At 51.0% G+C, this 21,506-nt stretch overlaps 1 non-coding gene across 1 annotated transcript; it reads left to right on the forward strand.

Moving 5' to 3' along the window:
- The first annotated feature begins 20,641 nt into the window (after positions 1 to 20,641).
- Trnat-ggu (transfer RNA threonine (anticodon GGU)) lies at positions 20,642 to 20,714 on the forward strand. The gene has a single exon. It is a non-coding gene; the product is annotated as a tRNA-Thr (tRNA).
- Positions 20,715 to 21,506: the final 792 nt, after the last annotated feature.

Here is a 21,506-nt window from a genome sequence, read left to right on the forward strand (position 1 = left end):
GGACAAGAACATGATGGACGAGTTTCGGCGCCTCGAGAACCACCGCCTACTCACCGTAACACAACAGCACTTGCGTGCCTTTGCCACCGGTGTGGACCCGGACGCGGAATTCCCTCTGGCGCTAGTAAAAACCAGATCACTCAACATAACGGCAACACAATGGAACCACACGGAACCGCCACGATACTTCGCATCCTCATCAGGGTTCCCCACGGGAAGATGGTGTAATTTTTTGTAGCGTAAGCTGCACTGGCCGAGGTTGAGCAGTTTTGCGTGAACCTTGAAGGGCTGTTGTACGCAAGCGCAAAGAGCATTAGATTATGATTGAATTGGATTGGATTGGATTGGAAATCTAATCCAATTGGAAGAGGGGTGTGTACTGCAGACACTGGCACTATGTTAGCACTGTCGAACAGGTATGAAGTGTTAGCGGAGGAACAGGAATGTGACGAATCGACGGAGCGGAATGGGAGTCAACCACTCGGCGAACACACCTACGCTACTGCGGTGAAGAGGCCACGTCAACCGCCAGGCAATACCCGCAAGGAACCACCACCTTCAACGACGGATTGCGCGGGTAGCGCGGCTACTTTGGACCAACGTTTGTCAGATCTAGAAGCAGAAATCAAGCGTACTTGGCAACGTCATGCAACCTTAGCGCAACCGGTGAAGCACCAGAAAACACCTGTTTCAACACCTCCCACATCAGTGCAACGTCGCGCGACCTTTGCGCAACGGGCACAACACCATAATTCACCAACTCCTCCATCTGCCACTTCAGCGCACTTGGGCAATCATATCCTGATTCTTCTCACCTTACGGCCACAGAACTTCTCACTTTCGTGGCGGAACAACTGCAACATCCGGCGACGGTTCTCGTGGCGCACCTACGTCCATGGTGGCTTCAGTGGCCACTCAAGGTGCGAATCCTTCCACAAGCCCGCTACGACACAAGTGTGTGCTTCAGTGGAACTGCAGAGGTCTTGCTACTAAGGTAGAAGTCTTGTCTCCGCTTGGGCACACTTCAAGCGTGGGCTCTGCTCTTGCAGGAGACCAACTCAATGCCATGCATTAAGGGATTCACTGCGTACCCTTCGCCTACCATTCCGGACCGCCGTTGCATAAATGCATCTGGTCCACCTGGTAAATTGGCGGTGTACGTAGCCACCTGTTACCCCCAGACGCAAGTGCCGTTGGTGTCTTGGCGCAGTGCGTGGCAGGAAGTGGTTGCCGTGTTGGTTCGCGTACCCCGCACAGACCTGATCCTGGTGTCGTGCTACGTGCGTCCGTATAGTGGCAGTGCACCCTGACTGCGAATGGGCTGGCTTGGTCATCTTCGCCATACGTACCCCGGATGCCCAGTGTTTGTCGGTGGGGACTTTAATGCGCCTCGTGAGGCATGGGGGTACCCTTCGTCCAGTGCGCGTGGTGGTGAAGTGTTAGACACGTGGTGAAGTGTTAGACACATTTACAAGTCAGCACTTTGTGCTACTCAATGCTCCGCACATATCGACACATCGCTGGGATCATCCCGGCGTGCCCCCTTATGCCCCGGACCTTTCCTGGTGGACGGGCGTGACTCCGACCTCACGGAACCGTGAACTGGAATTTGGGGCAGTGACCACTATCCCCTACGTTTTGGTTTGGCTCCAGTGTCCCCACGATGCCTACGGCGCCGCTGTCGTCGTACTGACTGGGACTTGTTTAGGAAAGTGTTAGAGAGCTCTGTACCTGGAACCCTATGTGACGCAGTGCCTGTTTTATGCGGTACCCTTAAGGATGCAATGCGGGAAACTTGGGTGAACGAGTCTCGGCCAGTTCCTGATCTGCATCTCCTTCGATTATGGGCAGCTCGTCGTCGAGCTGAACGGGCTGTGAACCGGGATCCAGGATCTCCAGAACTGCGAGCTTCTTTAAATAGTGCCACAGTCGCTGCCCGCCGCCACGAGAAGCACCTTTCTAGACAAAGGTGGTTAGATTGGTGTGCATCCATTGCACCATCCTCAACGACATCTTCCATCTGACGGGCATTCCGCAGCATGGAAGCTGGTGCACGGCCACCAGACCCTGCTATTAGTGCGTGCCTTGCCTCCGGGAAAACGCCAAAGCATTCTTCCCGGCGTTCGACCAGGCTCCACCACAATTCATAGGCAAACTTCACCTCCCTCCTGAAGCAGGTGCGTGCGCAGCTCAGGTGGACATTGATGGCATACAAGGGCCCTTTGCGATGGCGGAATTTGTGGCCGCCATCGACCAGGCAAAGTTGCGCACAGCTCCTGGACCAGACGGCATCACCTATGAAGTGTTCAAGAACGGCCCAGTTCTTCAGGGGATACTTGACTCACTCACCGCCATCTGGGCCTTAGGGGAGCTTCCAGCATCCTGGAAACATGCGGAGGTGGTGCCGATACCAAAACCAGGGAAGCCAGTGGACCGCATGAGTAACCTAAGGCCGATCGCATTGACGTGCACTATCTGCAAGCTGCTGGAGCGTATGCTCGCTACTCGCCTATCCTGGTGGCTTGAGCGCTACCTGTGGTATCATCCAGCTCAGATAGGCTTCCGCCAACACCTCGATAGAGAAGATGGCCTGGCACATCTTTCGAACATGGTACTTTTGGGTGGCAGAGCTCGCAGCATACGAACGCTCCTAACCATGGATGTACTGAAGGCTTATGACCATGTCAGTCACTCAGAACAGATTACCAGCATGATCAGAAGAGTTGCCAACCGTAACAGAGGACTCAAGGAAGAAGACGCCTTGCGCCTGGTGCAGGCTTTCGTCGTGTCGCGCGTCACCTACTCCACCCTGTACCTCCGGCTGACGAAGGCGGACAGGGAAGCGCTCCACAGGACCATAATAAAAGCAACAAAGACCGCCATGGGCATGCCGATGTACTCTTCGACGCAATGTCTGATGGACATGGGCATGCTCAACACCGCGGAAGAGCTGATCGAGGCTCACCTGTCGAACCAACGGATACGGCTGAGCAAGACCGAGCACGGCCGGGCCGTCCTGAGAAAGATCGGATGGCAGATACCAGAGATGGTGGCGCTACCCAAGGAGCGGCAAAAATCAATCGAGACTGAACCCCTCCCCCGTAACATGCAAGCGGGAAGCCACGACGAGAGGCGATCGGCGCGGGCCAAAGCTCTGGCCCGAGAAAGCTGGGAGAGGATCCTCGGGTACTCTACGTCGACGCTTCGCTCCCGAAACACGGCATGAAGGCAACGGCGGTCATCACCGCCATCGACATGCTGGTCACCAGTGCGTGGGTGCGCAAAAAGGACCCAGCCGAAGCAGAAGAGGTGGCCGTGGCCCTCGCCCTGGCTACGCCGGAGGCGAAGACCGTGGTAACCGACTCCAAGACGGCATACGCGCGCTACCGGAGGAGGCGAGTCTCTCCCGCGGCACTAGCCATTCTGAAAAATCGAAGACCACCGGGACGAGCGATCAAGCTCGTGTGGGTCCCTGCTCACTGGCAGGTGGAAGGCAACCTCCTGGCCGACCACCACGCCCGAGAAATGTCAATCCGGGCCGAGGACGAGCTACCATACCCCGCCACGAGCTACAAAGACATTGTCGAAATGTACCGAAACGAGCGATGTAGGCTTCCCGGTCCGCATCCGCAGCTCCACAGACGACAGAAGACGATCGTTCGTCGCATGCAAGCGGGGTTGCTACCGCATCCTGTGCTCCAAAACAGGATGTACCTGGCCGAGAACAACAGCTCGTGCCCGTTCTGCAAGGAGAAGAGAGGCACTCTCATGCACATCATAGGGGAGTGCACAATACTCAAGACCCCCCCCCCCATCCTCCCTTTCACCCACCCCTATCCATAACCCCCTCGAGCGATTGGAGACCTTGCTGTCCAGCCCCGACCTCGCCACTCAGTACGGACTGGTGGCCAGGGGCCAGGAGCTGCTGGACACTGCTTTTAGAGGAGCTGCTTTTAGAGCATTGTAGCCGATATGGGTCCCGTGACTAGGGAACCACCCCATCTGGTGCCTGCGCGCACACACCTTCTTTAAAGGGTTCAGTAAAAGTTGATTCTCTCTCCCTCTCAGAGATCCTTACCATCTTACGACAGCTGAAAGTCTCAGTCATGGTCTGCAACTTGGTGCGGTCTTTTCGACAGTCGTACCTTTTCTATACGAATCGGCAAGGGAAGGTTAGGGCATTTCACCTCAGAGCGGGGAGTACCTCAGGGCTCTATGTTGGCGCCAGTTTTGTTTAATGTGGCACTTCTTCCTCTCGCGTGGCAATTAGCTACCGTTGCGGACATTTTCTTTCTCATCTACGCCGATGACATTACAGTCTGGTCACTACATGCAGATTTGACCAGACAGCAGCAGGCCTCTAGGCGGCCCTTGGCCTAACGGAGCATTGGTGTGCCAAGATCGGCTTGGCACTTTCGGCTGTAAAGACTACTTTCATGTCGATCACAAATTGGTGGGGCCGACGCCGTCTTTCCCAGACGCCCCTCACCTTGGCCTTAAATGGCAATGCCCTCAATCCCGCATTGTCAATGCGAGTGCTTGGTGTTGAACTAGACGCCTCTGGGTCCACGGCTCCATGAATCCACTGCGTGCGTGGTAAAGCCTCCAAGATGCTTCATCTCTTCCGACGTATCTCCCAAAAGACCGGCGGTGCCTGTAGTCGCATGGCACGCATCCTTATTCGATCTGTCTTGCAACGCCGGCTCAGTTTCAGCATCTTACACGAAGGCACTGGGACCTACTGGAAAGGGTAAACCGAGAGGCTAGGCAAGTTATCACAGGCCTGCCTCCCCTGACCTCTATTCCGACGCTACAAGCGGGGGCCCAGCTGAACACCCTGGACGAGCTTGTTGAACAGCGGAGGAGGGCACGTCGCCTAAAAAACCGGAGATGGCGAGCGGAACGCGTTCCGCTCCCCGCTAGCAGACGACGCTCGCTTTCCTAGCGCAACTCGCAACCAACCGCAGCGCCGCGGTGGCGAGAGTCGCGGCCGGCCGCCTTCTCTCCACGGCCGCGGCGGGGAGATACGGAACTGAAACTAAAGCGTGGCAAACTGTTCGCATGGCGACGCAGTGAAACATCCCTCTCGCGAGGGGCACGATCAAATGCAGAGCATTTCCGGGGGCGCACGACGTTAAGTAGTTTGCGTTACGTTAATGTTGTTGCACTTGTGGCAACTACTGACGAGAGAGCGCTCGTCAGCAGTAAAATTGGCAGCCTCGGCGCACGTTGAGTCTGAGAGAGGGGAGAGAATGTCCTGGAAACGTGCCTGGGCGCGCTATCGAATGTTGATCGCGCCGATAGCGAAACGTCTGAGCCGGGCATGTCGAGGCGAGCGATGCGGACAACTACGGACGCCAAGAACGGGTGACATCGTGAGTTAAAGAAATGCTCTGCATTTAAAATTCAAACAGTTCCCGTTGCTACGGCATTGGCTCACTACTTCGATTCCAAGTCACCTATTATATCGCCTGACCTTCCCCCTAGGAGCCGAAGCCAATCCACAGACAACCGGCCACAGACCCGGATACGCCGTTTTCATAATCAGTCACGGCAGCCCAAACCTTTCCCCTCGGAGTCGAATGGCACAGCCGATGCAATGCAAGTGTACGTCGACGCAGCAATGGCCCAAAATCTTCTACACACCATCCTTGTGTGCCTCACTCATCCAGAAGTGCAGCGGACCTGCTCATACCTCACCGAGGACCTCTTTCTTCAATCATGGCAGAACTTCTGGCCATCCGGGTTCGGTTATCCTCATTAGAGCCTCCCCTACGCATAAACCTGCCGTCGTGCCTTCACCTGTACGTAGTCTCCACACAGGTAGTCCGGGAACTCCGACGCGTCGCCAAGTCGCTCGACATGACCTGCGATGTGCATCGCATTGTGGACTCATTTCCGTGCCCCGTGCGAGTTCTGCGGAATAGACGTTCGACACCTGCCCACGCTGACGCTGACGCGGCCTGCCATCCCCAGAGGGTGACTAGGCCCCTGGAGAGGGTGACCCCTGCTCCAGTTGTCGCAGAGTGACACCCTCATCATTCACAAGGAGCCTCTCTGGCGCTCTATGCGTGCCCTTCTTCCTCCGCGTGGGTCGGACCTTCGTGGCGCTTTAACCCGCCGCGAGGTGGTGGCGCTTCGGAGAATCTGCGTGGGCGCAGCTTTGACCCCGGCGATAAGGGCCTCGTGGAGGACGCAAGTTCCCCCGGAAATATGCCCCTTCTGTAAAGCCCCTGCCACTAAAGCGACCCTGGACCACCTCCTGGGGACATGCTCGGACCTCCAGGCAGCACGAGGTCGTCACATGAGGGCCCTTGGGTAAAACCCAGGACGACCACCTGACCTTCGCCGCTGGACGCCCGGTCCCCAATACCAGCCCCTCCTAGACTTCATTCTGGAGACGGGACTGCTGGATTACATTTAGTTTATGCCAAAGGGCGTACTTGCGTAATAAAAAAATGTGTGTACACAATTGGGTCTGCACATTCGCTGTTCTGCGCATTCCAGAGCAGTGACGTCATAGCCGCGGCAGACTTACTGGCGCCGGCGCGTGCCCAGCTGTGCGCCTGCGTTGCGGAGTAGCCTAGTCTGACACTGCGTCGGAGTCGCTTGATACCCCTTTCGCGTGGCTCCTGGAGAGCCGCGCTGCGCATGCGCGAGGAGTAGTGACTAGACTAGACTCGACCGGGCTAGACTGTATAGGACTGGACTGGACTAGATTGCATTGGAGTGAATTTTCTCAGTAGGTATGAACGTCACTCCTCAGTCACAGTTTTATGATAAATAACACGGGCTCCTACGGGAGGCGTATGGTTGCAGAAAGTCGAACAGATGGCGAGCGGTATGCGAACGCGGGAAAATTGAACTGAATTCGACGGTTAGATGCGTAACATCCCGCTGGGCTCTTTGTACGCGGGGTAGGACAAAATCCTAAAAATTGTTTTTTGCGCAAATGTATGGGCGGCATTTGCAAGCAAAAGTGAATTTGATACATCAACGGGCTGTAGAGTTGTTGTCTCATGTGTAGGTAGTCCAGTTTTCACGAAGTACGGATTCTACCTATTGAGTGGGTGTTGGACAAAAATGTTTTCGAAGAGTGTTTAGATACCTGAGTGGGTTGCCTATATCAGCAAAAAAAAAAAAAAAAAAAAAAAAAAACGGGAGAAGCTCACTCTTACGCGTAAGACTTGAAAGCAGCGAAACTGTACGCAATCTTCACGAGCATCCCGACGGTTTATGTGCACAATTCTAGCCGATTCATTTCTTCGCTGCCGCAACGACTTTCATCATTGTCGCTATAAATGTGAGCGTATTTCATTTTTTAGAAGTGATAATCATTGGACATCACCTTGGAGGGGCATACGATATGGCGCGCCTTTCTCGTTCCGAGCAAGTGTTGCCACAATTACGGCGAACGCTGGAGTTTTCTCTCTTTTTTTGCCAATATCGGCAAAAGTGCTCCGGGCACGCTGGCGGTAGCCGCAAGGCACGGAGACAAGAGCGCTCGGCATTTTGTTCTTGTTTTTTTAAAGCAAAATTTTCTACCTTTGTCAGCCGACGGTTCTTTCGTGGCGTGCGTGGCAATAAACTCCCAACGCGGCGAAGGCGGCGGGGGGCGGGGGGGGGGGGGGGGTAGAGGAAGCGTTTCACTCACGGAGCACACCGTAGATGTCCCGGCGAATACACCCAGCGTTCCCCGTCCGCGCGCGAAGGTGCCTGCTCGATGGCGGGGGCGTCGGCGCTAAGGCTTTGTCGTCTGGTTTAGCGACGGTTGTTTTGGTCCTGTTTTGGCACAGCTTCGTGTTCATTTCAGGCTTCCTTCTTGATTGTAGGGTTTTAACGCGCCGACGCAACGCAGGCGATGAGGCGCGCCGTAGTGGAGGGCTCCGGATTAATTTTGACCACCTGGGGATCTTTATCGTGCGCCGAAATCTCGTACACACGGGCGTTTTTGCTTTTCGCCTCCATCAGAAAAGCGGCCGCCGCGGCCGGGAATTGAACCCGCGACCTCGTGCTCAGCAGCGCAACGCCTTAGCCACTTAGCCACCGCGGCGGGTAGGCTTCCTTCTCACGGCGTGATTAAATCGTTCGACAGGACTCCTGGTTCACCAGGACCCAACGCAATTAAGTGGTCGCACGGCAAAGATACGTGAAGGATTGGTTTTCAGGGCGGGAAAAAAAAAAGGTAGAGGCCCCATACAGACATCTCGCCGCTAGATAAATGCTACTTTTTGCGCGCTCTTGCCACGAATGGGACTCCAGTTTCTAAATTGATGAATACCAATTCGGTTGTGTTTTAAGGGGTATTACAAAAGGCGGAAGGAGTGACCGGTCCTGATAAAATGCCATTATAAAAGTTCCCTCAGGTTTCTCGCAATTCTCAAGCTTACTAAACTAACTACTTTAAACCGGTATTAATGGGAATCTCTGAGATCACACGCCGAATTGTTTCGGTGTCTACGCTTGTGTCGCGCGGCAGTGTAGCCCCAAGATCAGGATGGCTAGGTTCCGCTGTCTCACCATTCGAAAGACGCTCCTCTCCGTTTTCTTTCTGCCGCTCTAGCCCGTCCGTAGCCGAAGCTGCTGCGTTCGGGACACCACCCCCACAACTTCCAAGTAACGGCTTGCAGAATCTCTCGTTTCACTCTTTGTAGAGCCACGAGTGTGAATTCAAGTGACGTCGCATGGGCAACTGTTGTGGATGTAGTTTGAAGCTTCGCTTTCCAACCACCTTCGCAGCGAGGATTGGAGCCAATTTTGTCAAGTGCCGGGCGTCGCTGCAATCTTGGCCAATCTTTGGAAGTATAGTATGCTTGGCTTGACAAACGTGCGCAGGGGACACTCGCAAATCGTCGCGAGGCACGCACGCACGAGCGCTGGCCATTTTCTTGGTCTCTACACTGCGGGGCGGTCGCCGCGGCGCCCGCGCTCACGTGCGCCCGCTCGCCAAATTCTTGGTATTTTTTAAGTGCGAATGCACTTCTTACGCTACCCTGAGTCACGCTTCTGCCGCCATCCGTCTTCAGCCGCAGGTGTTATCGCGCGCGCGCGCCTCCTCGCCCTTAGCAACGGCGCGGAGCGGAGGGGAGAGCGTGCGTAGCAACGGCGCCATGACGTAATACGCCACGTGACGTCGCGCGCTCTCGCCTCCTCTCCTTCCGCTCGCCTTGACGTCACGCGCTCTCGCCTCCTCTCCCCTTCGCTCGCCTGCCGTTTGCGCGCTCTCGCCTCCCTCTCCCCTTCGCTCGCCTGCCGTTTGCGCGTTCTCGCCTCCCTCTCCCCCTTCGCTCGCCTGCCGTTGCGCGTTCTCGCCTCCTCTCCCCTTTCACTCGCCTGCCATTGCGCGCTCTCGCCTTCTCTCCCGCTTGGTTCGCCTGCCGTCGCGCTGCGCGAGGGTTTAAAGGTGTTGTGCCACCAAATTTTAAGTCTGTAAAAAGCCTGCTGTAGGCTTCCTCTGCATGCAACGACCCTCAACACGAAGTGCTGGGTACAGCAAGCGCTTAATATATATTTTAATTCGCTTCTAAAAATTACCTAAATGCTCTTCTGGAAATCGGGACCCATCGCTAGCGCCACTAACCATGACGTCAGTGAATTGCCAGCGCAGCAAAGTTTGTGACGTCATACAACGCTAGCGACTCGAGCGACGTGAACGTGAACTCCAGTTACCACAGTTTGTTTGGTCGCTTGGTCGTATCGACACACTATACCGATACGACGGCGACGACGACGCGACGCCGACGAGTCGTTAAAACATCGGCCAACTGCCGAATTGCCAGACCGCGTTGTCACACCACGCCGACGGCGACACAAACACGTCGGCCGATGGAAAGTCGCCATAGTGTGACTGACTCGCCGACCGAAGACGCCAACAAAACCGGTCGCCTGACTGGTCGCACGACGCGTCGTCAATCGACCGAGAAGCGAGAACTGCGCCCCGACAACATTCGTGCCGCAATGAACGCGGCTCTATTTTGTTAGTTTCTGGAGGGTAATAAACTCAGTAAGTTCCATGAAGCCCATACAACTCAACACTAGCGCTAATGCGATCCGTATTTTGGCGTTCAACGCTTCGGCCGTGCTCTTCGGCGACGCCGCTACCCCGGAATGCGTGTGCGATCGGCTCGCCTGTAGAAAATATAAGGTCAGTTTCGTGCAGAAGAACAGTTACGTAGGGTAATTTGGGTAATAAGGGATCAGTATCGGCAAAGGTTTTTAACGTAAAACGTAAAACCAAAGTACGGCAAGCACTATCCCTTCAGTGCAAAATCGCAGTCGCAGCCGGGCACACTTATTTTTGCGAGCGCTTTCGCAGAAGAGCAGAGTTGATGGCGATAAGCTGTCGCGGGGGCTTCGCGGAACCTTGCTGCGCAAGCGCTATTTAAAAAATGTGAGTTTACAAGCCAGGAATTCTGTAAACTAGCTAGTAAACACCGACGTACGACTCCAAGGATGGGCCTCCATCTAGTACACCGGCTATATCGCGAAGCGGAAATCGTTTGTTCGCTGGCTCAGTGGTCTCGCGCGTTCCGCCCAACCGGTCAACGTTGCCGGTTCGATTCGCGGCGGGGGCAGCTTTTTTTTTTTTTAGCGTTTTTTTTAGCATTTTTATGGTTTGCAAATCCATGGTTTTCATTTGTCTGCATCCGAGGATGCAGACAAAGAATCCAGGTCGGAGCTGTCGCGGCTTGACGTGACGAGTCGGCGTGTTTACTTCCGTGGTGAAGCACGTATGTGGAGGAGCAGACGCCGCAGTAAAGTCGCAACGTACCGCAGCGCCGCATGGTAGACACGCGTGGCAGAGCGTCCGCGCAACCATAGCCTCCTATATAACCTACTAAAGGAGGCTATGGCGCAACACTGTGACGTCACTGCTTGAATCGGCGCCCAGAAACCGAAACCGAATCCTGTTCACATGAATCGTGCGATAATAAATTTTTCACTCAGAATATGTGCGTGTGAGAGCATGTATCATGCTTTCTAACGAATTATAAAACGTTTGCAACAAAGAATGCACAAGCAACAAATTTGGTGGCACAACACCTTTAAAGGCGAGGCTGTCGCGGCCCGAACGTGATCACGCGGGGGTGTTAATGTAACTATAACGGGCAAATGCCACCAAATTTCAACAAACTCCCCCTCATAGCATCACCCGTGCATTCGCACTTCCTCATGCTCCCCTTCGGGAAAATGTGGGGGAATTTTTAACAGCGGACACAAAAAATTACAATGTGCTAAAGAGCTTCGCTGTTAAAAATCAGTGCACTATCGGAAATGGCCCGCGATAAAAATTATCTGAAAAAATATTTCACCGCTTTTCACTCTTTCCGCGGTGTAATTTTTAAAAGTTTCAGCAATATTGAGCTCCAGCACCGTAATCACAATGTGCTCACGAAATATGAAGCCGTTTGAACGAGCAGTTCGGCTAGGCGTTGATGACACCTGTTAGGCCTTTTCGTCTCGTCATGCGTCTCATTTCAAAAAAATTCTTTTTGCCCTTTTACAGGCGTCGCAAGGCGAAATCTTCAAAATTGGGTTTATTCCTTTTAATTAATTTACAAATTAATTAATTTACAAATTATCTCGACCCTCCTGCTTTGGCCTCTGGCCAAAGCAGGAGGGTCGAGATAATTTGTACAGTTATTATGATTATTATAGTTATTATATTACAGTTATTACAGTTATTATAATACAGTTAATACAGTTATTATAATACAGTTATTATACACAACATTTCAATACATCAACGAAAGAATGAAGAAAATAGAGAGCGGAAAGCATAACTTTTTTATACAAAATCAATGAAAGGTAAGAGTGGGGAGGGAAACGCGGAACAGTTGCAATAAGTTAGAAAAACAATTTTAAATTTCCGCGTAAATAAGCTCAGGATCGTGTAAACCGCTTGCAGGCAAACCGTTCCTCTCTTCAATGGTACGAGGAAAAAAAGAAAATTTCAACAAGTTAATTAGTACGAGCAAAATATGGTGTTAAAGAAAGTGCGTTTGAATTCCGGGGCTGACGTGTTATTCGTGGTGTGAGGTACGGGTCAGGGTTTCTGCATTTGCATGAGTAACACTTGTCAGAAAAAACCAACCGGATAAATGAATGAGTGAAACATTTATTGGAGAATCTTTAGGAACACCCTTTTTGCTCCCAGATGCTGAATTATTCCGGTAGTGTTGTTTAGGGCGAAATACCAAAACTGCTTTATAGATTCTTAAGGGCTACACACATATCAGCAAAACGTACGTGGATGTGTGAAAGGGTGACCGAGATAATCACGAATTTCCGATAATACTATTTCATCCTTTTCCTCCAATAGGAGTGCAATTTTTAAGAATCGCCAGAGGTGCTGCGCGGGAGTTAGAAAAGAAGATCCCCATTAGCCCGTCTCGTCCGAGGAGTGCTGTGTAGCCCAGGTTAGGCTTAGTACGCATAAATCTCACAGAAGCTGGAAGGGCGCAGAACACCCCGGTAGCCTAGTTGACGAGGCATCCGACGGTTATCCGGAGGTTGCAAGTTCGGTACCCACTGCGGGAGAGTGTTTTAGTGCACAGCACTTGAGCGTCCGGTACTGTGGTTTGGCGGCTTGGTCGGCCTCGTAACCAAGCGAACGAAAGAAACTCCTAAGACAGAAATACAACACAGGAAAGACAACACAGCTCACGCTACGTATATCCCGGCTATGCCGGGATATACGTAGCGTGACCTAAGGTTCAGCTGCTTATTCTTAGCTTTCCTGGTTTTCTAGGATTAGCTGATTATCATGCTTACTGCTGCTAAAACGATTTCCAATCTAATTCAATCAAATCCACTGCAATCCAGTCCAGTCCAGTCCAGTCCAATACAGTCCAGCCCGGTCCAGTCCAGTCCAGTCCAGTCACTGCTCCTCGCGCATGCGCACTTCGGCTCTCCAGGAACCACGCGAAAGGGCTCCAACGGCTCCAACGCAGCGTCCCACTTGGCTTCTCCGCAACGGAGGCGCACAGCTGGGCACGCGCTGGCACCAGTGCGTCTGCCGCGGCTATGACGTCACTCCTCTGGAATGCGCAAACCGGCGAATGTGCAAACCCAATTCTGTACACACCCGTACTCCATTTATAGTCAAGAGTTTGACGAAAGTTCGTCTGGTCAGGTATCATGATGAGGACAAAATGCGGTCACTGACAAAGTCAAGGTGAAAACAGAGACGTTTCGGGACCCGTACGGGTTCCTTGATCCACTAAGCAGGCAAGAGCCGTAAGTCAGTTTTTTCAGTTCGTACCGCCGCAGCAGAAGCACCTTTACTATCGCCTCCTGTGTACCAATGGGTCTGCACCTGCAATTTCCGGTTTACCGAAGGTACATAAACCAGGCGTTCCGCTACGGCCCATCGTCGACTTCACAAGGTCGCCGCTGCACCGACTTTCGGGTTACCTACACCAAGTGTTGGCCCCGCTCGCCGGAAACACAGAAACTCACATTGCCAATTCTTCAGCTTTCGTGGAGAAAGTTCGCGACAGTTCCCTGGATGAAAACGACGTATTGGTGTCCTTCGACGTGAAGTCGCTCTTCACTGCGGTTCCTGTCGACTTGGCCGTAGCAACATGCAAGGATGTCCTGCTGGCGGGACGAAACGCTCGCGGAATGCACACCTTTGGAGGTTGAACCCGTGTGTGAGTTGCTGGAAGTTTGTTTAAGCAACACATACTTCACCTACCGCGAGCAGTTTTACCAGCAGATCCACGGAACTGCCATGGGAGCTTCCATATCCGTTACTACGGCAAATTTGGTCATGGAAGTCATTGAACAGAAGGCCCTCGCTGGTTTTGATCCCAAGCCCAAGATATTCGTCCGCTACGTGGACGACTGATTCTGCATCACCAGTAGGAACGATGCCCCACGGCTCCTGCTTCTTCTTAACTCAATAGAAGCCTCCATACAGTTCACTGCAGAATATGAGTGGGACAGCAGCCTTCCTTTCCTCGATGTCCAGCTGAGGCGTACCGGAACTAGTCTTTCGTTTGCTGTGCACAGGAAGGCGACGCATACCGGGCATTACCTGAATTTTAATTTGTGCCACCCAGCCTGTCACAAGCAATCCGTCGTTTCTTCTCTTGTGACGCGGGCAACACGTATTTGCTCAAGTGACGACGAAAGGAGGAAAGAACTTGAAACCATACATCAAGAATTACTGACGAACGGCTACCCGGAGAAATTTATTAAGAATGCCGAAGACCGTGTTCTCAATCCCAGGTCATCCCAGGGCAAGTCATATCGAAGACGCGCCGGCATCCCATACGTTCCTGGGGTGAGCGAAGCTTTAAGCCGTATCTTTAAGCCGTCCAACAAGCTGAGGAATCAGCTCGTGAACGTGAAAGATCGCTTGGACAGCAAGAGATACCCCGGTGTTGTCTACAAGATACCATGCGCAGACTGTAGCTGCAGTTACATCGGCGAAACTGGCAACTTCAGAAGGAGATTAAAGGAACACCAAAGGGACGTGGGCAGCAACAAGAAAGCGTCGAATTCCCTGGCCGAGCATGCCGATGACCACGGTCATTCCATCGACTGGGATAACGCCGCTTAATAGCCAAGAAAAAGAACCCAGCCACTAGATTACTTTTGGAATTCGTGTTCATTCAAAATACCAAGGACACTATCAATAGGACAGATGGCAATCTGTCGGCAAGCTACACCCGTTCATTACGTCACATTTTAGAATAAGAAGCCACTTACGGCTCTTGCCTGCTTAGTGTGATCAAGGAACCCTTTCCGAAACGTCTCTGTGTTTTCACCTTGACTTGGTCAGTGACCGCATTTCGTCCTCACCGTACTCCATTTGTACTGGATTTCCATCCAATACAATCAAATTTAATCCAATCCAATCCAATTCAATTCAATACAAATCCAAGCCAAGCCAAGCCACGTCAATTTAATACAATCCGATTCGATCCAATCCAACGCTCCTCGCGCTTGCGCACTACACCCCTTCAAGGTCCACGCGAAACTGCTCAATTTCGGCGAGTGTAGCTTACGCTACAAAATGTGGCGAAAGTGTGAGGAGGTGGCGGTATGATAAGGCAGCGCCACCGGCGCCCAGCACGCACTGCGTGCTGAACATACAGTGGTCCTTCTGCGTCGTCCACGTTGTTCATTTCTCCTTCAATAAAGCAACTCTCTCTCTCCTCCCCTTTGCACGGCTCATCCGAACCACATGACATTTGCCCGGTAGGTTCACACCCGATTTACAACATGCTCGGCGGCGGCGACACGCTGCGAGATAACGGCAGCCTAGTGCGCGCTGCCGTGCGTGCGCTGGTCACGCGGTCACTTCCTGAGACGCAGCAGCTATGCGCGGCGACCGGGAGTCTGCAGTTCGCGCTGCGCACGAATTTCGCATTAGTGCATAGTAATCGCCAGCCACAAGGCTCATATCTCTACACTACCTCACCTTCCGATATCAAACCATGCCAATGTCGCGGGCCACACATTTGACCATATCAAAGCAGCGATACTTGAGTCTGGCTTCCGTACGCATCATGACAGGGAAGTCCGCGAATCCTTTCTTATATTTAAATTCGATACAAAAGCACGTGGTTTAAATAAAAGCGCAGGAAAACTTAGTTGCTTGCATCAGTGACCATAATCAATATCGCTATACACTTCTCCCACTAATTTTTGTGCGCGTGTGTGCTTGACATTGCTTATTTCCTATACTGCACGTGCCGGACTTATTATTATGTTGTATTCATCCGAAAAGATTGTCGCATGGGGCCTCGGTATATTGCATTTGAATTGTTTACTTTGCCATCCCTTCACGTGACCTTGCAACGATCACCTTAATATGCTGTGTGACTACAGCCACTGCTGTTATTCTGACGAAGGCCGGTCCCTCGGCCGAAACGTTAAACCTTTTCTTTTTTCGACGTGTGTCTTTCTTTTTTTGCTACGACTTGCCGGTGTCCAAGAAATATTTTCCTGCAATATATATATATATATATATATATATATATATATATATATATATATATATATATATATATATATATATACAGGGTGTTGCAACGATAACTGGAACACTTTAAAAAATTTTCCTGAGCGATCCGCCGCTCTGTTCGCGCTCAAACTTCACACAAAGGTCGCATTTTGTGGTCTATTTTGTTTGACACGGGAACAACAACGGTACTTACCTGTTTATTCGGAAAATAAATTAAAACGATTTTCGCCTATGGGAAAATGGCCGCTGATTTGGACGTGCGAGCCAGCGCAAGTTGATGTTGGAACGACGGAACCACCTGCAGAGTGAAACGCACGTTTGGGATTCACGTACGGAGCCAAATGGTGCAGCAGACGATCAGAAAATGCACCTAGAAATGAGCTAACAGACGATCAGAAAACCCGGTTTTCGGGCTCGCACGTCCAAATCGCCGCCATTTTCCCATAGGCGAAAATCGTTTTCATTTATTTTCAGAATAAACAGGTAAGTACCGTTGTTGTTCCGGTGTCAAACAAAATAGACCACAAAATGCGACCTTTGTGTGAAGTTTGAGCGTGAACAGAGCGGCGGATCGCTCAGGAAAATTTTTTAAAGTGTTCCAGTTATCGTTGCAACACCCTGTATATATATATAGAAAATAAGGGTTGGCAGTCAAGAAAACCTCGGAGGTTTTCTTGACTGCCAACCCTTATTTTCTGTCTTATATATACAGAAAGCAATGCCGGCAGTCTACAACGCCAAAGAAGGCATGGGGAATGGTTAGACTATTTTTTTTTACTCATAGGGACGTTACATTATTTTTTTTATTTTATTAATTACGTGAGAAAGAAAGGAAGAAAAACACGCGCCCAGAGTGGGGACCGAAAGGCGTGGGTTCGGTCCCCACTATGGGCACGTGTTTTAGGGGCGAAGCTCCTTAGGGCGTGGGTCTGTCCATCCTCGACGTATGTATGTAGCCACCTCTAGTTTAGTTCTTGGATTGTTTACTAGATGGCGTGGCTACCTCTAGTTTAGTTCTTGGATTGTTTACTAGATGGCGGTACTTGTATATGATGAAAAGATGCGCTTGGATTGTTTACTAGATGGCGGGGAGCGTTGTAATAAAATCCGTTCGCTGTTGGCGCGCGCTCGGAGTCGCCCGATGGATAAGGCTGCAGATGTGCGAGCCCGCGAGGCAGAAGCGCTCCGTGAAGCTGCGCGACGCCGCCGCCCAGATCCTGCCGTACGAGAGCGGGAGGCCGAAGCGTGTCGTCTGGCTGCGCGACGACGCCGCCAAGATCCCAGCGTTCGAGAACGAGAGGCCCAAGCGTCACGGCAACGGCGCGAGGACCCTGCCGTACGCGAAGCGGCACGGCTGCGGCGCGAAGAGGATCTCCAAAACGTCAGAGAACGGGAAGCGGCGAGAAAGCGCGCGTATCGGCAGGCAGACCCCGATGCAGTGAGAGCTCGTGAGGCGTCTGCAAAACGCATCAGGCGAGCTCAGCCCCAAGGTGCCGACGCACGGTTTAAGCGAGACTTTCTAGACGTTACGTTCGGACACAGATGTAGTGGGCGAACTTTCACTGAAGAGTCACGGTTTTACCGATGATTTGCCCTCAGGAGCTTCGCCCACTCATCATCATTCACCCCGTGGATATGCTGTGAATTTTTTTTCTTTCTTTCTTTCTCACGTAATTAATAAAATAAAAAAATAATGTAATGTCACTATGAGTAAAAAAAAATAGTTTAACCATTCCCCTATGCCTTCTTTGGCGTTGTAGACTGCCGGCATTTCTTTCTGTATTTCCTAACGAGCCCCCCATTTCCAAACCCTATATATATATATATATATATATATATATATATATATATATATATATATATATATATATATATATATATATATATATATATATATATATATAGTGTAAGTAAAGAGTCGGATACACAGCAAGAACAATAACAAACAAGGTTTAATTACGTAGCGGACACGGGACTTGCCTTCATCTGAGTGCACTTACATGATTTTGCTGTCACAAACATTTGGAACACATTTCTTATATAGCTTTGCAGAAAACTGTGAGAAGGAGCGGAAGATGTTTCGGAAACGGAGAGTATGCATGCAGTCGGGCTACGCCTATGTTACAACAACCACAACCAAAAAAAAAAGGGGGGGGGGGGAGCGAGCGAGAGAAAGGGGTCGTGTTAACAAAGCAGCGTTCAAGGTTGCACAATGACGGGGCAACGTATGCGGCGTGGGCTGCAAGTTCAGACAATGCGGGAAACTGGACAATCGCGGTTTCAAAAGAAAGGGAAGAGTATACAGTAAGGTATTCAGTGGCTGGGGAGACTGGTTGGGGAGGACGCGAAGATGGCTGTGCCCCCCCCCCCCCCCCCCCCCCGCGGATGAAGAGAGTAGATACGGGGCACAAAAGAGCATTTCACAGAAGCTAGCATATGAGCAGGAAATAGGTAGGGTCTATAGATCACAAAGGGTTAAACATTCTTAGGTGGTGGTGGGAACGGGGCCTCCTTCCCCAGGACAAATGGCATTGTTGGGCCTTATTAGGCTAATAAAGCTGCTGTATTTGGAGAGTTTCTGCGAATTACGATGGGAAACTCAAGGGTAGGATTAATGAACATAGTTATAAAATTATGAGGCCGCCAATTTTAATCGAGGGATAAGCACGTTAGTTTTCCGCAACTTTAATTAATCCCAAGTGTGGCTGATCCAAACTTATAAATGAGATAAGATTCCCGAACCTCGCGGTCGTGGTGCGTTTTGAAGGCGGATTCTAAAATCGTTGCTTTAAGATGTTCGAATGCATGCCCAGGATTGTTCACATGTCTTGACAGGGGCAAATAAGGGCAGCTTTTTGCATGAGAGCGGTGATTATTGAACCGTATTTGGAAGGGCGTTTCATTTAGCGACATTAGCGGAGTCACAGTTAAAGTTACCTATTATATTTACGTTGTAGTCTGAAGCCGTGCTGGTGGCGCGTTGTGTAGTGGTCATGTGTGGGCATACTTTACATCGGGGTTTATTACAGGACATGCAGCCAGTAGTTTCCGGTCGGTTGATACGAGAGTTAGTAAGAAAGTCGCCTAAATTCTTATTACGCCGGTAAACAACGCGTGGTGGTTCGGGGAATATGCTTTTTAAGCGGTCACTTTGCATTAGGATATTTGATGATTTTTTCAGTACGGTTGGAGCGGAGGATGAGTGGGTTAAAACTAAGTTAGTTTGCGGGTTACCGTTAGGGGCTTTTTTCTTACAGATTTCGTTACGGTCTAATTGGTTGGTTCGCACAATAGCGTCGTCGATAACTTTTTCCGGGTATTTTTTAGATGCGACGCATCTCTTGCTCTGAGGCATGTCTCTCCTGCGTCGGCGTAGTCCGGCGTCCGCACGCCAGCTGCGCATGCGCGACTCTCCTCCCGCCTTCTCTCCGACAGCTGTGCGCGGAACGCTCTCACTCCGCCTCGTTATCATAAACAACAGCCGGGGCGCGCGCTTCGATCGCTTCGCTCGCTTCACTCCGCTCCCGTCGCGCAAGTGTGCGCATGTGCGACTCTCCTCCGTGGTTTCATCTCCTTGAGGCGCTGTGAATATAAGCGGGTATCGCGCTGCGGTGGTTCAGTCAGCGCTCGCTCTCGTTCGACTCCGCGTCACTGTGCTTGACGACTGCGTGCTTCACTTGATTTTTCGGATGAAGACGTGATGGAAGCGACGGTCCCTTCATGAAAAGTAAAAGTACGCCCATCTTCCCGCGTATGAGAACACCCGCATGTGATGGAATGCATCATACGCGTGCACAACACGTTTCACCCGATTTAGAGAATCAACCCAATGGAAACGCCAATTGAACCCCCCGGTGCGTCGCATCACACCAGGGTTCCCTCGCGGGAAGATGCGCGCAATTTTATTCAGGAGGGCGGTCTTGAGTTCTCGACAGTTTAATTCAAAGTCGGCTTGGTTTGAGCAAATTCTCCTAAATCGGTGGGCTTGTCTGTAAGGTATTGCTGTCTTGCAGTGTCTGACATGGCTACTTCGGAAGTGCAAATACTGCCGCGTGTCTGCCGGTTTTCTATACAGTTTAGTTTGAAGCCGACCTTGGGAGGTCGGCTTATTCCCCGCATATTCCCCGAACCACGGCGCGTTGTCTACCGGCGTAATAAAAATTTAGGCGACTTTCTTACTAAATCTCGTATCCACCGACCGGAAACTACTCACTGCATGCCCTGTAATAAAGCCTGCATAGAAACAGATGAAGAAATTTTTGAGTCAAATTTTTTTAAATGACGAATCTTTCTCACTCAAAAAACTCTTTATCTGTTTCTATGACCCACCACAACCTCCCCTTTGCTTTCCGAGGTTTTCTTGACTGCCAACCCTTACTTTCTGTCATATTTCACCGAGCCCCTCATTCATTTCCCATTTCTGATTCGCTACATGCATAGCGAGGGCCTCTGTTCTGGCAGTCTTGGTGCCAAAGGTAGCTTAAGAGGGTTCAACGCTGGTCGACCACTCTCGACATGTCGTAGACACTCGAGTCACGGCCCGGGGGTAAAAAAAGGTCTCCTTCATCCCGAGTAGTCCGAGTGGCGCTGGCTACCACCACCAAGTACAGGAAACAAAAAATACTTAACATAAATACCCAAGAAAGTGGTGGGGGAACAGCCCCGCCGGTAGCGTAGTGGTTATCGCACCAGACCGGTAATCTGGAGGTCGTGGGTTCGGATCCCACCTGGCGGGCATTTTTTCACCACTTTCTTTCTGACTCGAAAAATTCTTCATATGTTTCCATGACCCCCCACAACCTCCCCTTTGCTTTCCGAGGTTTTCTTGACTACCAACCCTTACTTTCTGTCACATTTCACCGAGCCCCTCATTTCCCATTTCTGATTCGCTCTCTCTCTCTCTCTCTCTCTCTCTCTCTCTCTCTCTCTATATATATATATATATATATATATATATATATATATATATATACGACGAGAGAGTAGACACACGTATGAAAACGATGATAGAACTAACGTTTCGACCGGGGTCCGGTCTTCGTCAGAGTAAACTTCGGTAATTGAGCGGGCGGAATATATAGGCACGAAATGATAAAGGCTGACGAATAGTCTTGCCACTATGCAGATACAAATCAACACACACACACACAAACGCACACACAAAAAGAGGACAAGAAAGAGAAGAAGAGCACACGTGGTGTTTGTACACGTGTGAATTAACATGAAGTTTTCAAATACAGAACTTGTACGGAATATGGGATCGGGTCAAGGGGGATCAACACCTGGCCTTTTGAACAAAATGATAACGTTCGGGGATTGCAGCTTAGCAATTTATACGCAAACACATCAGGAGCGGTATAGAGATATAGAAATAGCCAAATTAGCCAGCCACAAAATTTTCATGCCTAAGTCCCGAAATGCACCCCCAACCTTCATTCTTACTCGCCGTAATGTGATAGCGCAAGAACACGACAGAGACAGCGAGGTGGATCACACATTAATCGAAATTGTCACAGACGTAAATCGG

This window comes from Haemaphysalis longicornis, unplaced genomic scaffold, assembly GCF_048455015.1.
Source record: "Haemaphysalis longicornis isolate Haplotype H1 unplaced genomic scaffold, Haemaphysalis longicornis Haplotype H1 scaffold_3, whole genome shotgun sequence".
Classification (NCBI taxonomy): domain Eukaryota; kingdom Metazoa; phylum Arthropoda; class Arachnida; order Ixodida; family Ixodidae; genus Haemaphysalis; species Haemaphysalis longicornis.